Source organism: Atheta coriaria, unplaced genomic scaffold (genome assembly GCF_025399875.1).
Source record: "Atheta coriaria isolate IRGN ID8LTWV9N9 unplaced genomic scaffold, Caltech_Dcor_3.1 hic_scaffold_5_pilon, whole genome shotgun sequence".
NCBI classification, from domain to species: domain Eukaryota; kingdom Metazoa; phylum Arthropoda; class Insecta; order Coleoptera; family Staphylinidae; genus Dalotia; species Dalotia coriaria.
In genome coordinates, this window is record NW_027045447.1 from 10757654 (window position 1) to 10778203 (window position 20550).

Below are 20550 nucleotides of genomic sequence, written 5' to 3' on the forward strand. Positions count from 1 at the left end.
AAATAAACAGGATGAGTATCATTGAACACAAATCGATGTGAAGTGTGAACGTAATTGAAATAATTGCTCAACTCAACGCTCGTATTGAAATACAATCCTAATGAGATATTAACTATTTTATAATACGTTAAGGTGTCCAATTTTATGATGTACCCAAAATTACTAAATTTATTTTTACATTTATTTAATTTAAAATATTTATATCGCCCTATATAGAGGATAATAATGACGAATCTGATGAGTCCTCTAATCACTATTCTATTCTGAATGATTGTGAATGCTCTGATTATATTCCCCGTAGTTCAATGCGCTGTGTTCCGAAATTGTCGAAAAGGTCTGATGGTAATTTCCAATTTGAACCGTAAGCGAACGGTAAATGATTCAATAATCAAACTTTAATTCCACTTAATAAACACAATTAAACCGAATAAATTAGATTTTCGTCTGGCGGCGACGACGAAACAAGTGCCGGTAAAGAGGAGTAGTAGAAGCGCAGATTGATGAAGATCCTTCATCGTCGAGAATTCGACGAACCGTGTGGACTCATCGAGTCCTATCTAGTTGATTCGATGGGACGTCAGACGCGTGACCGATTCATATGCAGAACAGGAACGGAAAGGACTCAGAAGTAGTAGTAGGTACGTACCAGCACTAGAATAGTGAGCTCGGTCGACAATTACCCTTCTGTGCTCCAAATTTGATTATTAATCAAAGATGTAAAGCGTTGGGATAGGGCTTTGTACCGAGGCACACAGGACGAGACGAGACGAGTACGAGGAGCAAGTGAAGTGAAGTAAGCGATGAGAATGATGATGAAAGTTGCGAGAATGTGAACGAATTCAATGAAAACTTTAAACACACATTCGTTGTAATTGAGTCAAAATATTAAAGACCAAGAAGCAGAAGCAAAAATCGAGGTGAGTGAATATTATGGAAAATTCAGCGACATGTGCAACAAATTTCTGTTTAAATTTTAATCGCATAAACCGCACTTGGTAACCAGAATCACTAACCTTATCACCAACCTCATAGAATATATACCAATTATTTCCAACTGGTGTGGAAATCCTCCCGCTGCTAGGTTTAAATAAACACATTCCTACTAATTAAAACGTTAGTTATTCTTATGTTTTCATTCACTAAACTAAACTAAAACTATTCCTTCTATTCTGTTATTTGCACTTTAGAAGGATTAAAGTAAAACTTGAAAATCGATAGTGGTGGTGATACTTAGATCTCGAGTGATTTCGAAACTCTGTTTTAGTGATTCACAATACGCCATCGACCAACCACAAACCACATCCGGTTTTGGTGAACAACAGACATTGAGCAGTAGTGGTTTTGGACCAAAGTAACGGGCGCCTCTCACGACGATATCGAAGCGTGCGGCATAACGAAAAGCACTACCATAACATTATCTTTAAAGTGCGGCAGCGGCGGCGGTAGCATCCTAATCTCAGGACATGTGCACGAAAACCCACTATTTGGAGAACCCACGCAGTGTTATTATATATTACGGCAGAAATATAAATACCAAAGACAAAACACATAAACCACACACTCGAGAGATAGCGGTCTTTAGTGCGACCAGCTGAGCATAAATACGAAGTGCACTAGCTTCAGCTCAAGATGAGAGTAGCAGTGTAAGAGTAACCATTAAAGTAAAACGGGAAGCGTAATTGTAATAGCCAAGGCGTGCGCGTAGGTAAATTAGTTCGAAAGGGAGAAGCACACCACATAATTATCATGGGTTAATAATAGATTATGGTTTTTAGGCGCAGCATGCGACCCCTATGTCAAAACATCTCTTGAATTATACACAGAATTTATGATTTCTCATATTATAACTCACTTGATTAAAAATTACATTTCCACGCATTGTATAGCAGCAAAACATACCTGAAACACAAAAACATCAATTAGTACAAAATTAATCATACAGCATCCCATGCAAGAGTTTAATAATTCGAATAATCCTAGCAATTAGTAGTTGGTTTTGTATATTTAATGCTCTATCAAACGAATGCACAGTATTATGTTTCAATTGAATTGTTGCAAAATTTGCAAAACAATAAAAAAACTTATAATTAATTTTATTTCAACAATTTTGATGTTGAAACTAAATCGGTTGAAAGCAACTCCCTTATTGACATGTGCGGAATGAACCAAATACTGCGCCTCTGATGGCGTTTAAAGCCACTATCGGAACTTTATGCGCGCATAGTCAGATTAATACTCGATTTCTCGGCGCGCTTGGCTCATTGCACACATTGTGCGACCGTACACAATGCGTGTTTCACGCTTCGCCTGTTTCAATATTTAATAAGCACTCCCCTCAGACGCGATTGTAAATTGGAAATGAAATTGCCATTAACGATATACAATTGATTTGCAACAAATGTTGTATAAATTGGATTAAATAACACTGTGCATTCTGAATTTAATTCCGTAAGTACTGCAAGTTGATTGGATCTGATTTGATTTAATTTATTTCATTGGATTTCGGGAAAAACTTTTGATAGTTCTTTTTGTTTAAGATTAGGTTATTTTACGCGTTTGTCTCTGATTTTTTTTTGCGCGACGAGTATTGTTTCACTTCCTGTATCGCTAAGCAACCCCGAGAGGCGTCCCGATGCGAGAGATTCCGAAATTACATTCTTGCATCTCGACTAAAAGCGTCGTTCGCAGGCGGGTGCAACTTCTTTCTCGCTTTCGAATGTGTCGAAACCGTTCGTCGTATACGGAAATGTACCATCGTATAGATTTCCTCTCGGCGTGGAATTCGACAACGCGCTTCGTTATTCTTCCGCCAATTTATATGCGCAACGAAAACGAACAGAACAGAAAAAAACGCAAAGAACGGAAAAACTTATTGAAAATATTGAATATTTTTCTTTAGGCAAAATTTTATCATTCGCGTTTGATTTATGTAAATGGGTAGAAAAAAAATGAAGGTAATAATTTAATGGAGCAAACCCAACAAATGGTTCGTACGAGTATTACTGAAAAATGGAAACGAAAAAACGCTCACAAGAAGAAAGAAGCAAGAAAAGCTAACGTGAATTATACATGTATTAGAACAACCTTTGATAACGTTCAAAACGTTGGATTGTAATGGAAAATGCTAAAATTCCACGCACAAAGAAAATGCTGATTTGGCTTCCGATTCTAGAGCAAATGGCACTCGAAATTTCCCAAATTTTAAATATAAATACGCAAAATAAATATGCAAATGACTGTTAAATATAAATGTCGAGAGTACGAACTCACATGTGGAATACTAATTCACCATAGAAAAATTCGAACGAAAGCATAAAAAGTAAAATTAAAATTAAAATCAAGTACAAGCCAAACATTTTAACTCTAGGACCTGAACACGTGTATTCCATTAAAATCAGTTCAACGATTGATTTGTACATTTAAATATTCATACAAAACATTCCCCGCAAACATGAAAATTCCTAAATGAAATATTTTTATTAGCAAACGGAATACCAAAATGCGAAAAAATGTTAAAACCTGCAAAACATTCTGAATAAAACCACGAAAATACGGAAATACTGAAAAGACTGGAAAATAACAAAGCGTATGAAACGTGCAAAGTTTCCTCCAAGCACTAGCACAATATATTTATCCGTAAAAATTCAAAACTAAAATAAATTAATACGTGTTCGTTGGGGGGTTGAATTTAGTGACCCCCCGAGGGCTAATCAACGCACTGTGTCTCGCATCTCACGGCAAGCGCAGTGTTTTATTCACGCACGGCAAACCACGATATGTGCGCGTTGGGTGCGTTAGGGGATATGGAAGCAGTTGCGCATTCCCGGTTCCGACATGGCCCTTGTCGAGTCTAACTCCGTTATTTTGGACAACTCACTACGATACCACCTATTCGGGTTCGAAACCGGAAAACCACTCCCACAACCCCACGGTATCATCATCATCAACCACAACCGTGACAGTGACCATTATGCCATTAGAGGTACACCCTCATAATCACCAACAAAGAAAACCACCCCCTAAGGATAATTTATTATGATTATGAAAAGTTGGAATTTATTTCGAGAAAATAAACAACAAGCCCGAGATGAGTTACATTTTAAATTAATATATTCGTAACATATTCTGTAAATTACCAAACAACCCTTAACGCTTCGCCAGCCTATGGTAGCCGGCGTAAACCCGGAGAAAATTGCAGATCGCCCCGGGGTTAAAATATTATGAATGATATGGTAATTATGAGCAGCGGGGAATTTAATATGTGAAAAATGCGAGGCTATTAAAGACCCGGTTTAATGCTCGCCGACCGCCGCCGCTACGGCTGTATATGGTTAAACCATAATTCGTCCAGGCGCGCTAAAACCACCACCACCACAGCGCGACGAGCGCTTAACACCCCCGCACCAATACTACCACGACAAAAATCAAACAGTACAGCAACAAGACTGAAACCAAGGCACTATGGTACTGACGAGCGCAACACAGCGCACCACCAAGAAGTGGTTACGTGTTGATTTTGTGGTTGTGTAATGGATGATCATATTTCATATCGTTCTCAGCCAAACACACAACGAGTAGACTGATGTGGTGCTAAGTTTTAGAGCAAAAAGATAAAGTTAACTAGAGTAACTTACTAGAATTAATGCGCGGGTGTTGAAACGTATGAAAAATACTCTTTTTTAAAGCCTATTTTCTTGTCGATTCGTTAAATTGCTTTTTATTATTAACTAGCTGTTGCCCGCGACTTCGTTCCGGCAGTGTTTAATAAAATGTAATTCGTTTTTTACTCTCTTGTTCTAGACATATACGTAGTAAATTGAATTCTATCAATAAGATTAGCAATTTTAATTTAAAGAAATTATGCATATAAGTTTGTCAATAATGCACTTCAGCGCGCCATCTCGGGTAACTATTTAACTATAACTATGATTGAATCTCAATGTCAAATTTTATTCTATAGAAAGAGCTGTTTTGGATTTTCCCGGCAATTATTCAGTTTCTCGCAACTTAAACTTCCTTAGACCTCCACGAATAATTCAAGACCAAGATAAGATAAATCCGTTCAGCCGTTCTCGAGTTTTAGCGAGACTAACGAACAGCAATTCATTTATATATATATATATATAGATAAAATAAGTTTAATAATAAAATTTTCAATAGTTATCTCTTTATAGCTTCGATTAGAGCATGTTAAATCGAAATGTGGGTCAATACGTAATTTTATTACCCATAAAATACGTTATTAAACTTTTCAAATTTAACTCAGACATATATTATATTTTAAAACTGATTGAAAAGTTTTCCTACATCAAACTTTTTAAATTATAAATATCAGAGATATGTTTTTTGTGCTCATCATCATGTCAAATGTATCGTGATGATGATGATAAAATAGAGTAAGAAAAATTTGTTCACTCGGAAATTGCCACCACACGCTCGAGATCTCACCTACATGCCCACACAGCTTCATTCCAGATTATCACCCCGCACACCTTTTTGCCATCGACATTGACACCTCCTCCACTTCGCCCCCAAATGTACATAAAACAACGTTCATGTTCAAATTTGTTTTTTTTTTTCTCTCTTTGCTTCCAAGAGGCAGCTAATAATAAGAATGAGAAACTCTGAGGGTTGTGCGCTCGTGATCCGACAAGAAACGACACCACCTCCACCGCAGTGGAATGAAGGTATAACTAATACAAATATTTGGTTAGCTTATGCCCTCTGCCAAGTTTCGCGCGGTTGGAATCCGACGCGGGTGGAAAATGCACAGTCGTTCGCGGCGAGAATTTTCCCCAAGTATGCATGCACTGAATACCATTCGGTAGATGATCTTGCTGCAAGTTAGTGCAGCAGCACGTCATCCTCATCGGCGCGTTGTCGCGCTGCATGCAAATGAAGCCTCGAAAAAACGATCCTCGCGCGAAATTGAGTCGCACGACGTCGAGACTGTCAATAAAGCTCTCGGCTGCTCAAGCTCAAGCTAAAGCACTGAGCCATGATAATTTTCTGCACGTCGACGCCACCCGACATTTTGCAAATTGTTTTTTTATACTCTCCAGACCTAAACGGTTGTGTGACAAAAAATTCATAAGTGTCCAATATTCACCATAATTTACTATCATCATCAAGTTCCGTGTGTATTTCCCACGAGTGCGACTAGAATTTCCACGCCGTCTTGAGATGCGTGGCCGCATTAAAAATTAATTCGACAATTTCCACAGTTTAATTTTGTTTGCTACACGCTATTTTCCCAAAGGAGGAAAAATTCCAGCGTCTCGGCATAACAAGCGCGGAAAACTACTTTCAATGTTTGTCGAAATACTTAAGATGCGACGCTGTCGTATTTCGCGACAATTTACACAATTTTCTGCGAATGTTAACCAAGCGTACCGAGGATTTCCATGAATTATTAAATTAATGCAGGCTGTTAGTGGAAACCAGCGCAGGATTCCCCGCTGAATTCTATGAAATAACGCATAGTTATGCATCGGAATAAACAAGGAGATTAAAACCGTCGCAGTAAATGGAAAAACAAGCAAAATATTCATTTGAAGCAAATCTAGATTCATAACAAGACATCGCGACGAGGACATTCACTCCTGAAAGCTTGGTACAAGCTCTGCTTTCACATCACAGTAAGTTTTAAGCCAAATTGTTGCAGGGTTGTTGATCATAATAAACTCCTCTAGGATAAATAATATCCAGTTGTGCCCGCATGATGTCGACAGGAAGCCGACGGAATGCCGACAAACGAGGGCGCAAAACAGCACGATAAAGAAAAAGCCGGCAGGCGGCGGTGGTAAAAGTTTTTCCCCCCTTCTGCATTGTTGCGAACCTGCGTCGACTAACAGCTTCCTGCTTTGTGTACCAAATTGGCTGCGAAGAGAAAAATATGTGCGTGACAACAAGTGCACGGTGCGAAAACAAAACATGCACGCTTTCCTCTAATCGTTTTCCACACTGCAAACAAAAATGCAGAAAAAAAAGTTTCAAAACTTTCGCCCACAAGTTGGCAAATTGTTGATGCAAAGTTTGAACGTGTTAAATTATCGCTTTTTATCATCATTCCATGCTACGTGTTGAGAATTACAAATTGAGCTTAACATTAAGCAGATATGCGCGGTGGTGAAATGTAACATCATAAAATTTTTAATGAAATTCGAAATGAGGTGGTGCCGACACCTTGTCAGAGAGCGCAGTGATTTTAATTTGAAATCTCCGAAACGTGGCGTGTCTTGAAAATTTATTCGCTGGGGAGAAGCTGTCATCAAATTCGTAAATAATAACGAAAGTTCAAGTGGATAGGTACGAATTGTAAACATAAACATAAAATATGGTCATAGTCATAAATCTCAAGACTTATGCATAGCAAGTAAATCAGTAAAAGGTCGATTTGAAGGTAGCTTCAAATAAATTTTTCATTCGCGAGCACTTAATCATGCTGGAAAAGTCTCATTAAATTGTCATTGTTAGTGCAAGCACTTCACATCTCGCGTTTACCATTCCCTCTCATAGAAACACACAAAAACAGTACCGACTTGCGTGTTGTGTACGTTATATTGTTCGCTTTTGCAGACAGTGCATCAACGAATGCAGGAGACGTTAAACAAACTCCACAACTTCAACTTCCAACTCCCTTTTCCGTCTGCAGAAAGCAGTCGTTTGCTAACCCACAACCCCACAAGTGCAAATCTAATTATTTTTGTATTAGTTTAAGTAGACTCAGGGGCGTCATTACAAACGCCGGGTTTTTAACTTGGAGTACTTTGCATCGGAGCGAATTGCTGGGGCCGGAGACGTCGTATCGCAGCGGCATAAAAGAGTAATTAATTTTTATAAATTATTAAAATTTGCATGCGATGCAAAAGGAGTAGCAGCGGGAAGTAAAGGGCCAAAATTGTAAGAAAATATTATGACTCTATTACGAGCGAACGGCAGCAGTGTTTTGGCTTCCTGTTTACTCGGTGGAAGGATGCAATTTATTACATATTGCAAATGGAGCAAATAAAAACGGTAATAAAAAAAATAAACCACGATGCATATTTTAACCGTAAATTGATGTGGGAAATTATAATTGCAATTTAAAAATATTTAGAACTAAATTTAAAGTTTGATCAATTGCACAAAGCTATTAATTCACTAATTTACATGCAAAGTAAATGTTAAAAACGAATTAACACAGTGCCAGCCCCCGCAATTGCATTACCCATGCAGCTTTAGGACTTTAGTTATCAGAGGTTGGGTTAGGTTGTAAAATCGCTGGCTCCAATCTGGGTTAATGGTGTAAAGTAAACCAATTAATCAACGCGTGCCGATACAATGCGCCCGAACCGGCGGCGGATACAAAACTACGCCCTAAGCGGAATTTACATTTTACGCCCGGCGCTTATCAACAAATTCCAAATTCGGAAATAATAGTTTCAATCGCTTTTCAATCGCAACTTGCTCGCAACTAACATTAATAACGTAAAAACTTAGATTTGAAATTACAAAGGCAACTACAAAGCTTTCAAATTCAACTAAAACTAAAATCATTAATTAAATTATTAAATTCTTGTCGGAACGTGTTTTATTTTTATTTTTTCATTTTAATAAAAATATTATGTGAGTTTGAGCTTTTTAGTCTGTGGTAAAGTTCATTCCCGTCACATCTGCGTGCGCGCTTGATAAAAATGAGCGAAATGTGCAGAATTTGCATACCCAGCGCTTTTGTTTTCATTTTTACAGTAATAAGACACTAGAAATGCAACATGTATTTTAATTTTTAAGTGGTCTCTAACATTTCTCCAGAGGATTTATAATTAAAAGAAAATCTGTTTTACAAAGTTGATAAATAAACTCTGCAGTGCAATGCACGTTGCACAATAATGAAGAATTTTTTCACGCTGCAGAAAAACTGCAAGTAATTAAAGAAAGTTTGTTTGGCTACGCGCAGCCATTGTATTTTTCATTCGAGCGGAAAATTTATGTATTAAAAAGTTAATTAATAAATCGGAAAAGTTCGCGTTCGGACGAAGGAAGAGAAGAACGCGACTGACACCAGCCTCATTTTTCTTTCGCTCGTTTCAAGATAAATTATTACACAACAAGGAAAACTCAATTTATACGCCGAAAGTCGTAAAACTAAATTAAACGATTTATATAAGCATGAAAAGTTTAGTGCATAAAACTACCTGTTACTTTATTAGCGGATTAAAACTCCTTGATTCTTCAATTTAAATTACCTGCAACAAAAGAAGAGAAAAACGTTAGTTCACTATGAACACAATGTGCTGATATAAAAAGTTAAATAACAACCATTAACAGCAATTAATTGCGCTGGCGTTAAATTCGCAACGACTTAAAATTAATGGACGGTATTAAGTTATAGCCTAGGAAAACTCCAAGAAGTAGGTACTCATCGGCCTCGTCTTTAATTCGTTCCTGTTCTTTGCAGGCTGAAGGTGTGCAGAGCATTCTTACGCAAATAAAACGCCTTCGACTTAAGAAGTCCAATTAATTCCGAAATCGCGCGCCGCTTTCTGCATTGTCGAGCATCCATTCGGGCAGACACTAAATACCAATAGCGAAGGCATTGGGAAAATGGGCGTCGGGGAAAACCCGTAGAAACGAATGGAATCGGAGATGAAATAAGATCGAAACGCTAATTGGACCGGATTTTACTTTACTTATGATTCTTGCTAAATCAGCTCAATTAAAATCAGCGCCTGCTTGTGTCCAAAAGATTTATGTTAGTTGATAAACTAACGAACCGACACACAAAGAGATTAAGAGGGTAATTTCATCATTGAAAGTTCAAAATATCGAATTTATCCTCTGAAAAAATATAAAAATCATTTTTAAGCAAAAAAAAAAAAAAAAAATTATTTTTTACTAAACTTTAAATTGATTCCGATCTAAATTTTAACATGATGCGGTGACGTTGAAATGAACTGCATAAGCCTAAACTAGTTAAGTTATAATGTCATTTAGTCGCAATTTTCCTGACATATTAGATCATAGAGTACTGAAAACGAGTGAAAATGTAATGTAATCTAATGTAACAAGATGTAATAAGTTAATGCAATTACGACGTGTCCCGCACGCTGCTAACTTGGTTAGCAAGGACCAACCGTAGCAGGCACGTCACGTTCGTCAGAGGACACGTTCTTTAAACTCTAATGATTTCCCATTTTCACATCGGCATTTCAACATTTCACAATTAAACTACGCCAAACTAAATTTTAAATAATAAAAAATTGGTTAAATTTTTGTGCATGATAGTTCCAAACTAATTATAATTTCAAACTGTACCTATATTCCACAAGGGGGTGACGGGTAATACAAAGTCTAGATTTACTCCTACATGGCAACTCGACAGAAGCGAAGTTGCAAAATAATTAAATTTTCAACATTGACGCTTTTCTTGAGTCCAATTTTCCCTTTCCCTGCATGGCATAGTGTTCAGAGTATGCACAAGTGTAGGAGTGTAAGCGGTGACACAATCTATTGCAAAAGTTAAATAATTTTCGGTTTTCCCGGGCACCAATTGAAGCGGTTTGAATTCAGGCGCCTCCACCATCGCCCACATCCCAAACGCTTGGCGAAAGCACACTGCCAGGTGAGGCTAGTGCAACTGGTACTTACCAAATTTTGAAATGGGTTCAACCGGGGTAGAAACAGGAGGATAATGTTGGATAAAGTTAGTTTAGCACAATTTTGTTTAAATGTTTAGAGAGTTGAGAGCGTGGAAAACAATGCAACCTTCAGATTTATCATTTTAACAACAATTAAACATATTATGCATTCCTACACCCATGTGAAATGTGATAAAATGCAGTTCTGGTTTATTTATGTGGAATAACATAACCTCAAATATTAATTCGTCATAAATAAAATTTAATTCAGACTGAAATCAAATAAAGATAAAATTATCATTCCAGCAGAAATCGATAGATAATTAAATTAACTATTACATGATACCCATTCATAAGTCTCAACTCAAACAGTACGGAAGCAGAGAGAGTAATACTTCAATAACTAAGCGAATGTTTGGAACGTATTGAATGCCCCTGTTCAGTTCTGTAAACTTTGCCTAAATTGCTAATTGGCAACACAAACACCGCAAATTCCTCAAGTTTCCAACACGTAATTGGTATTTCTTACATTTATCTCCAAAGACTAACACAGGATAACACATATACTCGTCCGCATCTTCGCGAGTTGATACAACTTCGGGAATTCCGGATTTATTTGCTCGCGCCGAATTTTATTGACACTGAAGCGTCCATTATTGGCCCATCCCGCTGCCGCCGCCGACAACCAGACATATCCTCGACGCAAACTGGTAATGTTTGATCAAATTACTCATCGATATTGATTGCAGTCAATTCATCCAATCCTCTGTAGGACTATTGGATATCGCCGACGCACACTTTTCATTCAATTGGAAACCGCAAAGAAACGCAGCGGAGACGAGCACAAAAGTAAGAAATAAACGCAATAAAAGAGCGACCGGAAGTTAAGAGTAAGAATAAAAGTAAATTCACTTAGAGGAGTTGAATTACAAAAAACAAACGATTCACAACCCCACAAAAAATATATACTCAAAGAAAGTCAAGGGGATGAAAAAATTTCGAACTCAGATGAGATATAACCGTTTGAAACTTGATATTTTCTATAAAAACAACAGCTTAAACCTAATACTTCCTTTAATAGAAGTAGATAAATAAAATTTGGTAAAATTACAAGAGAAACCCTACGTAGGTATTACTTTCTGGTGTTTTATTTTATGGCAAACAGAATGCCTAAATGATGAAATTATCCTAGGCGCATTTTTCGGGGCAATGGGGTGAAATTAGCCCCGGAAGCAAATTGTTTGTAGGCTCATTACTCTGCGCGGCAGTAACACGAACGCTTATTGCGCCTATAGGTGTAATGGTAGAATGCACGAGTTGCACCCTCGCATTGTTTCCCCAAATTTATTTTCCATACCTACAACACAACACGGAACATAGGTGCGCACACACCCCAAGTGCCGCCAAAATGTGTTGCGATAGAAAAACGAAATGCACGAGCTGCAGTTTCACCTGGGTTTAGGTTTAACAAATCCTATGACGATACAATATACAGGGTGTTGCATCACAAATAAAATTTAATCAAAAATTATTGAATAAAATTAAATAAATTTCCTATGGATTTAAGTTAAAGTAAAAATAAATCTTTTTGGTTAAATTGTTTTGCGTGACTGATTGCCTGGTTCTGCTTGGTATATTACTTGCACCTATGAAGACTCTCGGGATGTCTGGTGCCTAACGTTTATATCTTTTTTTATGGTCCAATTACGACGAACACGAACCGGGAGTTTGATAGCGATAGCTGTTTGCTCTCCCCCGTACAACCTGTCTCAACTCACACCGTTATTTTCCGCCTCCCACAAGCTCAAACACGTAAAATGTTCAAGTGTTCAAAGTTCACATTGTACCTGAATACCAGTACTCTGCAAAGAGACACGATCACTCTGGATCGACGACCAGGAAGCAAGAATTATAGCGCGCGATAAAAAAGTTGAAGCTGTTGCTCACTTACAGAAATCCCCACTCGAGAATTCAAATATTTATGGTCAAACCGAGGCGACACCTCAAGAAAAACCCACACTCACACACAAAGAAAGAAATTCATAGCATGGATATTTTATTTGATAGAGTCCTCTTTTACATCCATCACATTTATTCCCCGCCAATACATACCAATATGCTCTGTGGATGTTGTAAAAGTTGTGCGAGTGTATGATATCGAGAAAAGTTTTATTTTTATCCCGTACGTGGAGAGATATAAAAATGCGCCATAAATAAGTTAGCTAATAAAACGTCGGCGCGCCTGTGAGAGTGAGTGCACAGCAGCGATGATGAGAAACAACTCAATAACATAAAGTTGTCTTTAATTGAAGCGTGCCAAGCAGTCGGGATGGGCCACAAAGTTAACTATTAATAATTAATTGAGCAATTGAGTTGAGGGCAGTTCGCCAATTCACCAATACCGACAGACCACGGCCAAGCCTAGAGAAATAATATCATATTGATGAAGAGAAAAGTCGTAAAAGATGAAATAAAATGTTCCATTTCATTGCACAACAGGAAAAGTAACAAGCTGTTATTTTCGTTTGAAAGTTCAGTTATTATAATATCCAGTTATTTTGCGCCTGAAATAGAATTTGTGGTTAAATCAAATTGTAACTTGTAATAATTATGATTGGGAGTACGGTAAGTTGAGTTCAACCATTGAAGCACTCTTGAGCATCACGATCTCATTATGCGCGTTACCGTTTTCCGATCAAATGGATTTGCTCTCGGCCAGGCCGATGAATGCGTTTAATCGACGCGTTCGTGCGCGACGCAAAGCCTTTCCGTTCTATTTGCTCGAGTTATTACACTCTATGCCGCCACATAGATTTTTCATTGAAAATTTGCATCGGAAACCGCATATCAACGGAAGTCAATGTGATATCTGTTAAAATAAATTTTTAAGGTGTGCTTAATTAAAAATCTTAACACGTTGGTAATTCTTGTTATGCTGGTTATTTAGGTGCGAGGCAAAGAATTTATTAAACGTGTTTGTTTAAAAACGAGCGAAAATTCTTTGCACTTTTTTACGATTTTTGTTTCCCCGAGCAATAAAGCCACACGTGTCGCGCATATTTCACCTAACGCCCTCCGTTTTTTTCTCCTTTTTTCGGTGGAATGTGAAAAAGTTGTGCTGACCCAGCGAGCTCAAGCACATTGTATAAAAGTGAAACATATGCAGCGCGTGTGGAGCGTCCAGCCCGTCCAGAGAGTGTCGTCGCGTTTGTTATTCATGCACCCGAAACCGCGACCGGGTTGTAAAATGTCGGGAATGTTTTTATAACTTGTAATAAGTCAAAACTGTAAAATTCCCTGAGAAATATCACGTAAAATACTTCCACCTCACTAGCACGCGCTGGATGTTGATCCAGTGGATAATCATAAAACATTTTATCAGAATTACTAGTCCAGTCGTTCAGTAGTTTAGCTACAGTTCAATTCTGTGGTGTACGCCGAACAGCTTTATCTCTATGACTACCTGTGAGTTTTGTGTTTTTGGTTTCGCTTCGAGTTTGTTGGTTGTTGTTGTTTGTTGGCGAATGCAATTGTGTTTTAACGAGTCAACGTACTCTCCTCCATCGACGCTGCGCTACCACAAGAACGTTTTATGTCGTTGTTGCTGTATGCAAAGCAAAGAAAAGTGCACCGACCGGAAAAATAAAGTTATCGTCGGCTGAATGTTGAAAAAGCCGACTTTATGCGCCACGCGTAAAGAGCATAACATCATAAAAAAAACTCGCTTATGAAAATCTCGCAACAATATCAACCGGCATAAAATTCGAGGTCCTGGAAGGATATTCACCGGGTATAAGTATGTGAAAATAACAAAAATTCCCTCGAATGCATCGTTAAATTTTATTTAAAAAAACAAAAACCTAATAAATCCGTCGTTTGTCCTTTTTAAATAGATTTATCTCGTTCGTTTTGACCCGGTCGCAAGCCAAGAGAGTATTCGCATTAAGTCATCGGCATGGAAATTTAAATTCGTTTTTGTTCGTTGCGTGTTTTTATTTTCCATTTTCACAAATTGCATATGGAAAAAAAACACAGAGGGTCTTTTTTGTTGCTTTCTTTGCCAAAGAATTAAATTAAAACCTAGCTGGATGTCTCTCCGCCAACAAAATACAACGAAAAAATGTCAAAAACAAAAGACGCAGGAAAAATCGAGAAAATGCAAATCACCTCGCTTCGAATCTGGCTAAGCTCCTCACTAGTATTCCTACTCATTTATAAATCACCAACGTTCATTAGCATTTCAGCGTTTTACCAAACTTGAACTTAACTGGAAATAACGCAAAAAAATTCACCGTAAAATGTTTTGTGTCTGAATATGTTTAAATGCGGTTTGTTCAATGATTTTGTTTTGTAAACGATTTTCTCTCACAGAGAAAAAAACGCCGTGGAATTCATCCAAGCGGAGCGAAAAAAAGTGCTCTAATAATATTCAAAGCAGCGGAATAAATCCGAGTTGATCTGGTTTCAAATATTGAAACGCTTAAAAACGAAGCAAAAAAGAATGAGAATAATCTGCGATAATACGCCAACAGAATTGTAATAAAAACACGTTTGTAAAGAGAAAAAAAAAAGAAATCAAAATTACAACCGACAGAAAAAAATCAAAACCACAAACAGTTGGAAATCAGTAATAATACTTTGTCCGGTCTTCAAACACGACCAAATTAATTCAAGCATCAAAATTCACGAAAAATAAAATTTCGTCCGACTACGTTGCAATTCCATTTCCGTTTCCTTCGCTCTATTCAAACCTTTCAACAGTCGATATATGAAAGATGCACACCAGTGACAACTCTCGGCGATAATAAAATCAAACCGCAAAATTCTCCCGAGAGCGCACTCTTTGTGCGCTTTATCATCGCCGCGTCGTCTATTTGTCAATTTTTAAAATTTCATCCCCACGAATCGAAAGTTGGATGGCTGCCACCGCAAACCGCGCAAAACTCGCGCAGATGAAGATGATTTCCGTTGCAGTGTTACACTATCGGTCGCAGCACACACACGCACACTAACACACTATTTCTAGTGACATTTTCCTCTCCTGCTTGCTCTCGAATGCGGAATTTTTCTCGAAATTTTCAAACGTTGCGTTTCGCACACAGCGCGCACACCCACATACACGCAGTAAATGAAAACGCGGCGAACTCGTCGAGAGCGGAAGCAAATAATGATTTACCCCGTTAGAAGCGCCGAGTCCTAAAAGCATTTCAATTTAATTCCATTACATTAAATTAGATATTTTCTATTACGCGCTGAAATGTCCAGCCATTTATTCGACGAAATGCGCACTGCAAGACACGAGTAGAGCTTTTTCTGTTTAATTACAAATAAAATAAAAAACTCTTTTCAGTCACAATGCGAGGCGACGGAAAGTTATGTAATAATTAAAATTAATTTTACTCCATTTAATTTTCGGTGCGAACAAAATAATATCCATTTGTCAGCGTCACTTTTAATTAGACATAATCTCAAGAATCAGAAACAAGGAAAATTTCACTCAGAATAAAATCATATCGAAATATATAAATATACAGAGTGGTTAAAATAGATAACTATTAATTTATTGTTTTATGTGTATTGTTAAGTTTGGAATAATAACAGCCCTGATTGTTTGAATTGGCTTGAATGACTTGTTGGTGGTTTTTCTGGTGGGTAATGACGCCCACATGTTCATTATTGTTTCATTAAACGACTTCTCGCCCGCTCGAACCAAGTGTGCTTTATTACAGTTGCTTATTTTCGTAATGGGTTATTAAATTTAATACATACAAATTATCGTATGCTCCAGCATATAAATTACACTTAAGAAACGCATCTTCAACATTTATTTTTAACAAAAAGAAAAAATGTGAATTTTATTTATGCATCCAACTTTAAACAACAAAGAGATGTTTATGACACTCTCAACCACATGTTGACACTATCCACTAGTTCGTGGAAATGAATTTGAATAAAATTATTATGCATAAAATGTGTTAAGCAAGTTTACTTAAAGAATTCATAAACGTCAATCAAAAGAACTGCAGTTATAATTCAACTCGTGTCGTACTAAACACATTCTATGAATTGAAAGCTTTTTTAGAAAGTTATTTGCTATTTACATGGATAAATCAAGCTCGTATATCAATCCAAACAGTAGTCGAGCTTGCGTCTACGTTTGGATATCTGGAATCTAAAGAGCCGAACACGGAAAAAAAGAAACCATCCAGAAACAAATAACACACAGAGCTAACAATCGATTGCGTCGATGCGCGCTTGGAATAACAAACAAACAGAAAAAATACCAAGAAGAAACTGAATCTGAAATGTTAGGAGACTTCGCCGAATCGGAGCAGGCTATAACATATTATAACATTCGGCGAATTCATCGAAACGAGTAGAGATGAGTCACAACGAGAACTCTGAATACGAGAGGTGCCTTCTTGTAGAGGTTGTTCAAACGCGGAGATTTAGAGCATGGCATGGGGGCATGGACATTTTCAAAGCAGGAAAAGCACCACTTCAGTTCGCAGATAAGTTTTTTTCCTCTTCCTCGTGGTTTCTGGCATTCGGGATGGCACCATGCCACCATGAAACCACCAGACAACACTTCTATTTTTTTTTTCGTTCGCTTTGGCTGAACGGGATAAGGATAGATTGCCCACCTTATACGACAGTATCGGCAAGGCTCTGACAGCCTGCAGGGCTGAGAAATGGCAGAACACTACAATCCTACAAACTCTTGCAGCAAACAAAAGTAGAAATAGGCCGCGTGTAGAGATTGATAAATCGGCCAATCAAGTGGAGCAACACTTAAATATATATCAAGGATTATCTCGGTAGTCATTTATTTAGATGAATAAACACTAAATAACTGAGATTGATCAGGGTAAATAAAAGTAAAAAGTATTTAGGCTTTTTTTGTCTAAGCGCAAGGTACGAGTACTTTACGGCGTCGTCGCTCACTCACGCGAAAAGATTGTTACCCAGGGGGTGCTGCAAAGTGGAAGCGGCTGTTGGAAAGTAAAGTAATAGAAGTGGCAGGTTTAAAGAAGCATTTAAGCTCACTGGGCTCGCCAGCTCGGCAGAAAAAAATAACAACCACCTCTCTAGCAGCTGAAGCGGTAGCGCAAGATGAGGAACGAGATCGGGTTAAAAGATCCACCAGAAGTTGGTAAAAGCCAACCGACCAAGCCACCCAAGCAAAGTGAGCATCAGGCAGGCACAGAAGGGATCTTTGCGGAAGTTTACTGCATTTACTAGCACTTTTTTTCCTAACGTGGGAGGAGTCACTTCGCATCTGATGCGGGTCGTGGAGGAGGCACACTTTGAGTTTTTATAATATGCACAAAAAAGTGATCGTAATTCAAACGGTTTAAGGTTTAAAATTAAACCTTAGCTTAAGTTTGATTTTTTGGTTTAAATTTTAAGTGTAAAATTTGTTTATTTCCATCTTGTTAACAAGCAGAGCAGCGGAATATTATCGTGAGACTGGCCGATGCCGCACGGTTCTGTGGAAATGGTTAATGACATTGGAAACTTTCACACGGCATTTGTTACGCGCTCGGCTCATGAATGAACGGAAACAACAACACACAAACCGACAGCAACAACCGTGTTGGTTTTTTCTTAGCCATTTTTATTTCGCGCCATGGCTTTTGTTCTCTGCATCTTATTATGACTACTGGCATGGGCTGTGTTTATTTATGCATGGAGCATACGCTTATCAAGTATGCTGATCTTACATATTTTTACTCAACAAGATACAAGCCCTTTAAAATAATCTAGGCATATTTTAAAGTTGTTTCACTGACCCGTGACTAAAGTCCGTGACTAAAGTACTTTAATCACGTCCTTGACCTTAAAAACACTTTTTATGTCTCCAAACCATAGAAAAACGTGTTAAAATTGAAAATAAAATTTTATTTAGTTTAAAATTAATAACATGACTTTAATGTCATAACCAATCAATGAAAAAGCAAGCCATAGGAATTTTGTATGAACATATTGTTCAAAATAGTTTCTAACTTTTGCTCCAGCTCTAGCTGTTGGCTTGTTGCTTGTTACTTGTCGAAGTTAAAATTGATAGCGGTAGTTGGAGCCGCGGTTCGCTTAAAGCGCGCCCGCCTAGCTTCGAAGCTCAAACACCGATTCGTCAAAATCGATTAGATTGATTCGTTCGGTTAATGGTGTCATTAGTATCGCGGTGGACCACGTATCGACGTCTTGTCGGTCTTGCCGACTCTACCGACAGCCCACAAAACCACACTCGATAATCGCCAATACTATTTCCAACAACTTGGAACGCTCTTCGAATGCCAGTTGACGTTCCACGCCGACGTGGACGTCGAAACTATAATTCTGTAATAAATAGCGGGTGCATTAACCGCTTACTCATTCGGGAATGAGCAGTGACAATGCACAGTTCATATAATCGCATAATCGTCACAATGACAAGGGTTTGGTTAATGATCATCGCCTTCAAGAGATATATTTCATGGCATTAAAGTTGATTTTTTTATTACCATGTAATAATTGACTAGGTACACTTCGGGACCTAAAATTTTTGATTTTTAGTAAAAATCTTCACAAACTTTTCGCTTATACCTCCAAGGGAGCCTGGAAACGCTTAAATTTAATGCCGACGCATTTAATAAAAGTATCCGAAAGTATCCTTCGGCGGTTGTTCGCACCGCGGTAGCCGGAAAAAATCATTAATCACGTTTTTATTGCCACGGCGTAAAATTTCGCATTTCATTACGCGATCTTGCGCACCCTGCGTTAATGGCAGAATCCGCAACGCGTATTTTTACGGTTCGAACGCAATACGAACCTAAACAATTGAATCCTTCCTTCCTTCGGCCGTCAAGGAAGAACAGAAGATGCAAACCGCTGTGAGTTTGTCAGTTTTGGGCGCGCTCCGGACAAAAGGGTGCAAACTCGCTGCTCATGAAAATAATTCCGGGCTTCGGAGGTTTAATGAAACCGAATCCCCCAGCCACCCGCAGTAACAAGTAATTAAAACAATAAAATGTGTGTAACGCAGTTTTGCCTCCACGAAATCGTTGGGGCGGACCAAGAAACAGAAGGGATGATTGAATCGAAAAACAAGAGCGCATTTTATGATTGTAATTTCGGTGTAATTCGCGTGCGGGCGGTGAAAGTTTTGATTAATAGCCGGCTGGCAAATGGAAAAATTTAATTTCAAGAACCAACAGAAATTTAACCCTTCAGAGAGCCTTAGCAACGTAAATCAATTTATTTTTTTAAGATAAACTAAAATTTCCATACTTTAGAAATGATACGCTGCGATATTCTACGATATTCTATGAAATTCAAACACAATTCCCTGAGGGTGTGACCTGATTCCGTAATATAATATATTACTGTGCGAGTGCAGAGGAAGAGAGTCGACGACGCCGGTCGAAAAAGGTAAAAGTTTGTCGCCTTGTTACCGGAAAAATGCAAGGTAACGAGCGTGATAAAAGTTGTTAAAGCTCGAAACGCACCGGAATGTCTCACTATCACAATTTACAACCATAACCACATATTTAACAAGGCATAAATAAAAATATTACATGAATTTAAATTTAAAAAACATTTTGAACTCATTTTGAAACAAACTGTGTTCGTAATTTAACCGCAAGATGAAAAAATATAATATTAAATAATAAACTGGACTGTTTCCGGTGGTCACACCAAATCGTGCCGAAAATGACAAACAACTACGTGCCTTAACACCAAAACAACGGATTATTTGATCTTATGCGTTACTCACTGCCGGCAATTAATGCGGGTCTCCTAGTTCCATAAAGACGACGACGCCAAGTCAGCGTTAAAAGCAACAGCGCTCGGTCTTATTTTTGACGGTCGGACTGTGTTTAATTAAAAATCTCGAATATTATTCCAGCGTTGCTAACAAAGCAGAAAATTTCTACGGAGACCAGAGACA

At 38.0% G+C, this 20550-nt stretch overlaps 1 protein-coding gene and 1 long non-coding RNA gene across 5 annotated transcripts in view; one reads left to right on the forward strand and one right to left on the reverse strand.

Annotated features, from left to right (window-relative positions):
* The window catches only part of Fas2 (fasciclin 2), an 80337-nt gene that overhangs the window by 49599 nt on the left and 10188 nt on the right, over positions 1-20550 (reverse strand). The gene's annotated exons all lie outside the window — the stretch shown is intronic.
* Positions 354-1670, forward strand: LOC135792237 (uncharacterized). Its single transcript, XR_010548222.1, has 3 exons — positions 354-638; positions 723-917; positions 1265-1670. It is a non-coding gene; the product is annotated as an uncharacterized lncRNA (long non-coding RNA).